This window comes from Poecilia latipinna, unplaced genomic scaffold, assembly GCF_001443285.1.
Source record: "Poecilia latipinna isolate Pla-1442-1.1 unplaced genomic scaffold, P_latipinna-1.0 Scaffold155, whole genome shotgun sequence".
NCBI classification, from domain to species: domain Eukaryota; kingdom Metazoa; phylum Chordata; class Actinopteri; order Cyprinodontiformes; family Poeciliidae; genus Poecilia; species Poecilia latipinna.
The window spans coordinates 329,817-339,791 of NW_015112771.1; positions in this window are offsets into that span (position 1 = coordinate 329,817).

The window sequence follows — 9,975 nt, forward strand, 5'->3', positions numbered from 1 at the left end:
TATTCTGTTTGGTTTGTGCCGTGCAGCAAAGGATAAAAAAATGGAGAACTACACGTCTGGCCTAACCCACAGATCAGGGCATGCATAGGTTTTTCCATCAGGCGATGCCTATTATACTTCAAGTTAGAAAAAATATGTAAAAACTCCAAGAGGGAAACTCAAATTCTCAACTCAAAATCCGTTATGACTGCCTTGCACAAAAACTTAAACTTGTTTGAATCTCATCAAATCTTTCACACACTCCTATGGTGACCATAATCTCAACTTGTTAAAATATTCCAGTGCCTGGTCACTGAACACATGCAAGCAAATCCTAGTTTTTTGGGGTTTTTTTTTTTCACGTGGAACTAGAACGTTGTTAAATTAGCTTTGATGTCAATTTCTCACTTTAGAGATAAATTGATCAAAACAGAACTGACCAGAAGCACCTACTCCTGCTTCACTGCCCTCCTCTTCAGGGCCTGCAGGAAGTTCTCAAAATTGTCTACACTGAACTTCTCTTCTGAGAGGAAGCGAGGATTAGTGTGCTTAAAAAACATTTTGGGGGGCCGCATACTTGCCTTGAAAATAAATGGCATGAAAATTTCTTCTGAGTGCTACTAGCAGCAGCCCAAGTACCAACGGTGGTACTTGTAACCCAAGTGGAGAACCGTGGTTAGGTTAAGATTAGTCAGACATAAGTATATGTAAACTAACATGTCCTGCTTCCTTCAGCATCTTGTTTAGCGGGCTAATAAGTTTAGGGAAGCATTTCAAACAGAGATTTTTAAAGCATAAAGCCTACTTTTTCACTTAATAGATGGTTCCTTTCACAAGCTAAGGACATATGTCTTGAAAAGGAGGGGTTGCCGGGGGGCAGCGGGGAGGGGGGGGGGTTGTCGGCAAGGTCTGGAAGAGTGCTACAGAAGAAGTATGTCTGCTATGCATGGCTTGATTGGTGGCAGGATTTGTGGGGCAGAGCATTGTTCCCGACATTGAACTTGGGTGATCTTCACCGTCTGAGCCAGAGCAACGGCTATTCTGAAGATTACAAAAGTGTATATATGTGCAAGAACACACAAGCTAATAACTCCTCTCCTCCAACACCCTCCCAACCAGCTCCACTTCCTCGCGTCTCTGCTTTATCTCAACTGTCAACACCTGGCCCAAGCAGGAACCTCGCTCTATCTATGAACTTTAATCTGGCCCTGCAAGGCAAACAGTGCTGGGCTCGGACAAGGAGAGCGATTAGTCTGTCACTTTGCCCTCCAGTGCTTCGGCAGGGACAGGAAGAAACAAGGAGGAGAGCAATTGGAAGAAAAAGACAGATCTGGATATTTGTCAGATAAATTTAGATTACGCTTTGTGAAATAAAAAAAAAAAATGCAAAACACACAAAGATGAAGACAATGTGGAGGGGAGTTATGATTTGGGGAAGGGTGTCATAGTGAAAATAAGATAAGGGGGAGGACAGTGAGATGTTTAGAAGATAGTTACTGTAGACATTATTTTAATAAAAAAAATAATTCTGAGCTGTTGAACCTTTCCATAATTTGTCACTTTATAAACAAAAGCTTCGATACTGTATTGGGATTTCATGTAACAGACCACCAAAAGTCTATTACTTGACTTTTTGGTGTAGTAAAATTCATTACATGTAATGCGTTGGACTGAGAAGAATAGTTTTCACGTCTTGTGACAGATTTACAATTGGAAAGGTTTGTACTTTCAACAAATGAAAAATACTCTTAAGCTAAATCCTTCCATTGGAGGCCTGGCTGCATGCTTAGATTTACTGTTTTGTGGTAAGTTGAAATCTGCCTAAACGTGAGAAGGGTTCCAGATAACAATATTTATTTGTCTATTACTTATCTTGCAGAATTGACATGGCTTTTACACTGTAGTATCATCTTCTAAAAGTTAGTGGAATGAAAATGCATGACCCATTCACTGAATGCAACAGTGACAAAAGCTTTTGCAGACTTTGTTCAACCAAAGGGTTTCTACAGTCATGGCAGCTGCATTAGTTGTTATGCTATCCGCATTGGGAGTTATATTGTATTTACATGCATTTACCCTTTAGCCTTTGTGATCAATATTTAGCCAGTGTACATACATGCTGTTTAATGTGTTTGTGTATATTTTAGGGAACACCGTAGTGTTGACCCTTCCTGTGGGGTAGGCAGAGCTCAATGAACCACTCCGGCTGCTGCTGGGCTGATGGGCTGCTTGGGGTTGAGGGTGACAGGTTTTGGAAGTTACTGGAAGTTTCTGAGGATTGTTGCCATGCGCTCGGTTCAGTCCAGGTTCATTCCTGAAGCCCAAAGGGTTACAGAGAGTGGGTTTAAAGGGGAGGGAAGACGGGTAGAGCTGCAGTCAGATGCTTGACCTGGCCGACCTTTAGCTTACTGCACGCTTTACATACTGTTCTCTGCCTGCAGATACTGTTTTGTTTTTGTAAACCTATACCCAAGGAATATTAAAAAAAAAATTCATAGTGGTTAGAGAGCCCAGAAATTTTCACAGGCATTACATTTAAACTTCTCTTATGGGTTTGCAGACAATGTGAATAGAAAAGCGATGGTGACTTCATCTATAGATTCCATTTCAACCGGAACATTGAGAGATGTTTATAACATTTAATGAATCGCTGCACGCACATTCACCGCTCTAATTAATATATTAAAGAAACCCATCCCTTATCCTAAGTTCTCGGCAAAATAAAGATCTAAGTCTACCACACTAATAAAGAAAAGTAATCTTGAGAAGAAACATTGTTGCCATTGTTCCCATTTCTATAAAGGCAAACAGTGAAAAACAAACAGTCTGACAATATACTTCTCTATTTTCATCCTGTATTCTCTCTGGACTATCTGGTTGCATTGTTGTTCTGTCTCCTTGTTTTCCTAAATATCACCGTCGGCCTCTTGTGACGGATGGCAGACCATCTTGACTCTGGTTCTGCAGTGCATCTCGTCTGGTCGAAAAGTTTTTCAGTCTTCACCCAAAATCAGTCTTAAAATCTGATGCAATCATGTGTTTGCTATTGCTGAGCAATCTCTTGTAATGATTGTTCAGCAGTCATTATTTGTTTTGTTCATTTTTTTTCTCTCTTTTCTCTGGGGTTGCTTCTGTTGTGCTACAGACTCAGCTCCATCCGACCATTTTACCAACCCCATCGTTAAAAGGACCAGAAGAAAACGCCCCAAAAACCCGACTGTCAGCTTTGGTTGTGGTGATCAAGCTTTCCAAGTATTATGCTCTCAGTACCTTCATTTTACTCGCCTCGAGTCTTCTTGTACCCTAGACTTACTTTTGTGGACCTAACCTTAAGTCCTCACTGCGGAAACCTTCAGAACTTTAAGTCTCTTTCTGAGTCGACTATCACTGCCATCCCTACGCTAGATACAGTCGAGCATCCACTGGAGCTATTCTCTGGTCTTTCTTCTCAGCTCTATTACCATAACTCATTTGCATCTCCACACTTGTGTATCATCAGCAAATGCTGACAAGCCTGAGCACAGGATTTCCAGAGCACTGCACACCTTCATCCCCTGATCATCCATCCACCACAGCCACCTTGGGATCCTTAGTCACTAATACAATTGGAGTGAGACCAAATACTTAAAATTTGTCCACTTTTTTAAGAGCTACAATACCCTTCATCGCTCTTTTCCCCAATCTTTTCTAGATTTACTGTTCAGAGCATCAGACACTGAAAGGTGACTGCAGATACCGTTGCATTCATCAGCCTTTTATAGGTATGCCTGTTCAATTGATAACAGGAATAGCAAATCAACCAGTCACATGACAGAGAGACTGCATTAAGGGAACTGGATGTGGAGATGATGATTTGAGGTTCAGATTGCTGATGTTGTCAGACAGGCTAGCCTCACAGAAATTGATTGGAAATCCATGCTCAACCATCTCTTGGGTTTACTGAGAAATAGCCACATTGATAGTGGTGGTCATAGGGTGAGGGGGATATTTTTTGAGAAATCATGGACCAGTCGGTGTAGTTAAAAGTGAAGTGACCTGCTAAAGAAAACCTGCAGTTCAAGTTCTCTTGATGGACGCTGCTTAGGATTCTTGGTTTAGGCTTTCTTCTAATATTTCAGTCTTTATGGCACCCCGGTTGTATTTATTGGGGACAAATTCATTGTAGGGCTCCTATTTTTTTTTCTTTCTTTTTTTTTTTTTTACAAAGCACTTGTCAGTTATTGTGTTCAACTTGTGTTGTTTCTTTGCAGGACACAGCGTCACAGCTGCCGCCAAAGGACCCAAAGCTACTATACTCTCGGCTGAAAGACACAAATAAACAAAGCCGTAAAACAAGAAAATCAAAGACAAAAAAGGGGTCACAAATAATGAATGTACAAAAAAAAACATCTAGCTGAATTGCACCTTAGGAGTCTGTCTCCAGGATGAGTGAGGGTTAAGAAGCTTCTAAGCAGACCAGGAGCACAAAGGGACTGGGCCCCGTCCTGTGTTACTGTTAGCCAGGCCCTTTAGATGAACTTGTCTCCTTTCAGCTGGCACTCTTATGCCCAGGTGTGTCCTTGTGTTTGTGTCTGCGTATGTGTCTGTGTGTATCCGTGGCTCTGACATCTCTTTGGCCCCGAGTGCTCCATTGAAAATAAGATGGAGAGCGAAGCAAATGAAAAGAGATAAAGTGCAAAACAAGGATGAGAGCAGGAATAAAAGAAGAGTGGCTTCCATGCATTTCAGGGCAAGGACAATGTCGGGCCTTTCTCCCACGCTCTGTCCAACACTCTCTCTGCCCCTGTGGTTCTACTTAGTGTCAAACAGCTACAGCTCATATATACATTTATTGAAAGCCTGGCAATAATTTCTTGGTCAGTAGGCAAAACTACAAACTGGCTTAAATCCATCATATTTTCTTTTAAATGTTATAATTGGCTAAATTCTGATGATGTTTTATAGGAATTAGTATCTTAAATGTATAAACTGTCTACATACCTGGTAACTCTTTAGTATCTAAAATGTTTTATATTTCTGACTGACCCAGGGTCCGTACTTTCCCAATATCGCAATCAGCTTACACCTCTCCTGGGTTGGGTAGCCAGCCAGCCGTCCAAGCAGCCATCCAGACAGGCCAGTGAATGGCTCTGTGCCAAGGCCAATTGAGAGGTGCTACTGTGGTTGAGAACCAGAGGGGAGATGGTCATCCATTATTCATCACTAAGCTAAATAATCCCCAACAGAATTGGTCTCGTCTTGTCTGGCCCAACGGTAGGGGAATGGATGAGATGGTCTGGGGGGCAAGAGGGGAGAATTTTGGGGGTTGGGGAATGGCAGGGCTCCCCCCCCAACCCATTTCGTTGTAGTTTAGTAAGATCTTTTTGGGGGGCCGAAAGGGGGTTGCTAGCTTTCTGTAAGGGGTGGGAGAGAGGGTTTCTTTAGGGATTAGATGCAAATATGTCTTTGATAGCTTTCACAGTCTGTGAGTCCTATTCTGTTTATGGATATTCATATTAAGTCTAGTCTTCGGAAACAATCCCTGGAACGAAAAGTAAAAGCTACTGAGTTGAGGCTGGAGCACCAAGGCAGCAGGGGGTTCTAGGGCATGAAACGGACCTGAATGGGCTCTCCCTTGACCCAGATCAGGAGCAAGGCCAGCAGAGAACATCAGTGTTGTGTGCGACACAGGACCAACTGGGAGATGAGCACCCACCCCTCCTCTTCTCAGCGGGTCCTGTTCATTGAAAGCAATAATATGACAAAATCTAAACACATCATTTTGCCTTGACCCAAATAAAAGGTGAGGCACTCCATCAGAGGTCAGATGAAACATGCCCATCGCCTTCTCTTCCCAAATCTTGTTTCCTGTGTCACTGTTTTGTCTGAACCTGTGTTATTTGCAGCAGGCAGCTGTTCTTGGTGCCGAAGGCAATTCTTCTCAGGTTGCTGTCAACAGCCAGAGGCTTTACCTCTTCAACACTGACCCAAGCATCTGTAAGTATGGATTTAGAACCATGTCTGACTTTCTTCCATGGTATTTAGCACTTTAAAAGAAAGCCTTGTAAAGATTTTTTTTTGTAAGTTTAACAAATGAGAGCTCTGCTACAGCATCAATGCTGAAATCAAAATCACACTAGTAGCAATTTGGCCTAAAAGTCATTAGAAGTTGCTAAATGACATAATCAGGATTCACATGCAATTCATCAAATGTCTTGTATCATAAATAAACTTTCTTGTTGAGTTATGTACTTCTTTTGTTGCGATTCACCCTTCTTCCTTTATCCGGATTTTAGATTAAAAAGAAAAGGTGCCTAAAAGGATTTTTAGCTTGATTGTGGAAGGGGAAATATTTTTTGCTCTGACTGGAACTTGAAGGAACTTGTCTTATACCCAATAATAGCATTACTACTATTGTGTAATTTTCAATAATAACATTATACGAAAACAAATAAATTACATCAACACAAGAGCAATGTCCTTTTTGCTCTGACTGGAACTTGAAGGAACTTGTCTTATACCCAATAATAGCATTACTACTATTGTGTAATTTTCAATAATAACATTATACGAAAACAAATAAATTACATCAACACAAGAGCAATGTCCTTTTTGCTCTGACTGGAACTTGAAGGAACTGTTGTGTTATATTCAGTAATAACGTTATCTAATCCCATACAGCGATATGAAAACACTTTTCTCACCTCGACATGCTGGGTGCTTGAAACTGGAACCGAAATTGACGGCTTACTCCCTACGTACTGACTTCCTAATTAATTTAACTAATAATTATCTGGCCACTCTCAAGCACAAAGTATAATTCACACTCAATTTACTCTTAAATACGAAAACAAAGAAATTACATCAACACCAGAGTAATGTCCTGACAAAACAGAACATTGTTCATCACACACACTTTTTCCCAGTGCACATGCACTTTCCATAGCATTTCTGTTTAAACTTGCATACTGTATTTTTTTTTAGAATGTAAAAATACATGGAAAAATATGAAACTTTATGCTGACCGTATATTCTATTTGTGGTTTATGAAACCTTTACTCTATATGTGAAAACAATGCATGGAGGTTCTTATTCCTCATAGCATGTATGATCTCATCTAGTGAGCAGGACGCGTCGTTACAACCCTAATAATTAGATAGTTGTGTAACAATTCATAAAAGTAAAAGAAAAACAGACAGTCAGAAAAATGAACACCACAACCGATCCATTTTAAGGGGACCTTAAAAAAAAAAAGCTAAAGACTGCCAGTGACATAATAAAGCCACCTGTAACATCATTGTTCTCCATTCAGAGTTTATAAATGATTAATGTGAATAAGACGTGGGTTTGGCTTGTAAAAGTGTACCTGTGTGCCGTTTACACACAGCCATGAGGTAGACCAGACATGGCTAGCGCTCTGCTCCGCAACAGGTCAGAGAGCAAGGGGGAGAGGTGTTGCAGAAAAGGGTAGAAAGGGGAGGATTTATGCTCCTCCTCCACCCCAGCTGGGACTGCAGTCTCTCTCCTCTCTTCACAAAGTTCCTTCCCCCCCATCCATCCCACGTCCTGCTCGGCTCTGTAGGGCTGGAGGTCATGAGGTTCATGAAGGATATAGAAGCTTTCCCTCTTTATCTGTGTGTCTACAGTCCTGCCTGTGTGCGAGTGTGCAAGGGGGTGGGTAGGCACGGCAGTCTCAGGGGCTTTAGGGTAAAAGGAAGAGAACCAGACAGTTGATTATTTCACTTAACACCCTAACATGCATAGACACATGCAAGAAGACATGTGCATGCAGCCCGTTCTATATTCTCTCCTACGGCCCCATGCGTTCGCTAGATTTCATGTACAGCGGGGCCTTGCACTGGATCCGTAAGAAGGTACGGATGCACGGACACATGCCCACCTTTCTTTGTGAAAAGTAACATTGCAAAAATGTAACCGAAAGTCCAAATGTCCCATGACTGCTTTTATAATGACGGACAGAGACAGTGTTGTTGTTGAACATTGCTACAATTGCACATTTATGAATGCCGGTCAGTGTAGCTATTAACATGGTGAGGAGACAAAACAGTTGACACAATGGACTATGTTTTCCATTTGAATGTGTTCTGTCCGTTCTTTCACTGAGATTGGTGGGGAAACATGGCGGGCTTGGTGAGGAGGAGGGGTGGGGGGGGTCACAGCTGATGATGACCAGAGCAGATAAATTTGGTTTGGACTTCCTGCACAACAGAATAAAACACATAGCCTACCTTTCGGTTTATTTGATGTATATGTTGTTTTTTTTTTTTTGTTTGTTTTTTTTCATGAGTACAGTTTTAGGTAAATATGCCAAGTTTAGATAGGACTTTTATTTGTGCTTCTGAGTGGGAAGAAAAGAGGGGTTTGGGGGTTCTGGGACCCACTCTCCCAGACATGCACTGACCTTTCCAACCAGACAGGGATAAAGGGACAAGGAGGGAGGGCTGAGGGCAGAAGGGTCTGGCTGTAATAGTGTGTGCATGTTTTTTTTTTTTTGTTTTTTTTTTTTTCTTTTTTGGTTTTGCATACATGGCTGCATCCATGTGTGATAGTTTATACTGCGAACCTTTGAGCCACACAGATTGCTCTAAAAAAAGATGCAGATTTTCGCCTGGTGTTCATTTATCTCATCGCTACGTTTTGAGCTCATGCTTCACTCCTCTCATCTTTTGCACTGACTCGCCAAATGTCTCAAACACTGAGAGGTTTTTCACTTCTTGGCACAACAAACGTCAGTGTGTTTAAGGTACAAAATTCAGTAACATCGAGCATAATTGTGATGTGAAAGGAAAATGAAATTTTTTTTTTTTTTTATTAAAAAAAAAATCTGAAAAGCATGAAGTTTATTTATATTTAGCCCCCTTTACTCCGACACCCCTACATAAAGCATTTCATCAGTCGCTTGATATCAAGTAGAGTCCGTTTGTGTGAAGGCATGTACACGCAAAACTTTGTCAGTGGTGATAAACTTACCTTGTACATCACCTTGAACACATCCCAGAATCAAATGTGGTAGTGGCAGCATTATGCTGTGGATGTTCTCCTTTTGAAAAGGGACAACGAACTCAATGACTGAGTTTTTTCACAATTTTGAAAAAAAAAAAAAAAAAAAATTTTTTAAAAGCCGCAAAATACTTGAAAATGTTGTGGAGGTTAAAGTTCAACAACCCCACCCCAAAGCATTAGATTAGAAGTCTGGATCTAAATCCAGTTCAGAATCAGTGCGGTGAAAACTCAAAAAGTTATTTTACAACAGTTGGCAAAAGCTTCAGTTTCTAGATGTGCAAACGGGGTAGACACATTCCCAAAATAACTTTCAGTTCTCACTGCAGCAAATTGTATTCTTCAAATAAATATGTCAGAGTAGCTGGATGCACGTTTTTGTTTCTTGTAAATACTTTAAAAACCTCTGTTTTTTTGTTCGACTTCACAATCATTGCTTTGTGTGGCTTTGTCATATAAAATGCTTCTAAAATCATTTCTGCAGGGCAGTGCATTGTGCTGTTCTCTCAGTGCAGTCTATGTTTAAAAAGTGGGGCAGCTTCAGACCCCCTTCCATCAGTTTATATGAGGCAAAGGTAAGGCCACATGGGCAAAATCCGGCTTCCGTAATGAAAGGTCTAAGTAGCGCACTTCTCTCGTGAAACAATGCCACGGTCTCTTTATTTTGTGCATTATCTGTTGCGCATACAAAAAGCTCTCGATACGACCAAGGCGCAATTTTGTGTCATCACAGTTTCGGCAACATGAAAGTCAAAAATAAGCGGGATCAATTTTGACACACTCTTTAAAATACGCCACGCTTATTCCTGAATGTTTTCTGTGAAACTTGCTTTCCACTGACGACACGACGAACAAAATTGAATATTGACATTTTTATGTGTTGTCCTTTTTCAACATTTGTTTACTGCCAGTCTCTATTTTACTGCTGTCAGTCAGGAGCATACCAAAAAAAAAAAAAAAAAAAAGAAAAAAAACAAAAAAAAAAATTCAGGGGGA